This window comes from Schistocerca americana, unplaced genomic scaffold, assembly GCF_021461395.2.
Source record: "Schistocerca americana isolate TAMUIC-IGC-003095 unplaced genomic scaffold, iqSchAmer2.1 HiC_scaffold_559, whole genome shotgun sequence".
NCBI classification, from domain to species: Eukaryota; Metazoa; Arthropoda; class Insecta; order Orthoptera; family Acrididae; genus Schistocerca; species Schistocerca americana.
In genome coordinates this window covers 1,771-2,500 of record NW_025726301.1, presented here as the reverse complement: position 1 = coordinate 2,500, position 730 = coordinate 1,771, and positions in this window count along the sequence as shown.

The following is a 730-nucleotide window of genomic DNA, read 5'->3' as shown; positions in this document are numbered from 1 at the left end:
TTTAGGTGCGACCACCCGTGCTCCCAACTGAGCTTGCGCTGCCGACAGAGGCCCGGGAGCGTGCTGTCGTGGCATTGCCGGCGGGAGACAACACGCGCCACCTACGGTGGCCGGCAGCTCCAACGCCAGCGCCACAGAAGGACAAAAGCCCCACTTGGGTGCCGAAGCGAACTCTCCCAGCACAGCGCACGCGCCCAACACGTCCGCACAGCTGCGATACAAACCACCTGCGAGAACCGCAGAGGCGACCGAGCAGCAGACGGCGTCGCGGCGCCGAGCGCCGGGCGGCGGCGCATCCTCAGCGCACACAGTCCTCAATCGGACCAGCACACTGCAGATGTCCACCGCGCTTCGCACCGGGCCCGCGAGGACCTACTTTGGCCGCACGGCGCCGCGTGCAGGGTGCGCCGGCGCGCAGCTGCGCCGCCTGCCGCCTCCGTCGGCCGGCGCGCCTGCCACTGGCCGCCCCCACCAGCCGGCTGTAGCGCGTGCGCCCACGCACCGCGCGGCCAGCACGCCGGGAGGCCCCCCCTCACCGGCCGGGGACGGTCCCACCCAGCCACCGCCGCGTATCGCTTCACACCCACATGCCATTCACGTTCGTGGGCATGGTGGGTATCGCTGAAACAACCGGTTGGTAGCTCAACCGATCGTCGCCATCACTGATTCACCTCTAGCGAGAACAACCGCACCACAACCGTTTACCAGTTGTTCATTTGCGTAACGTCAC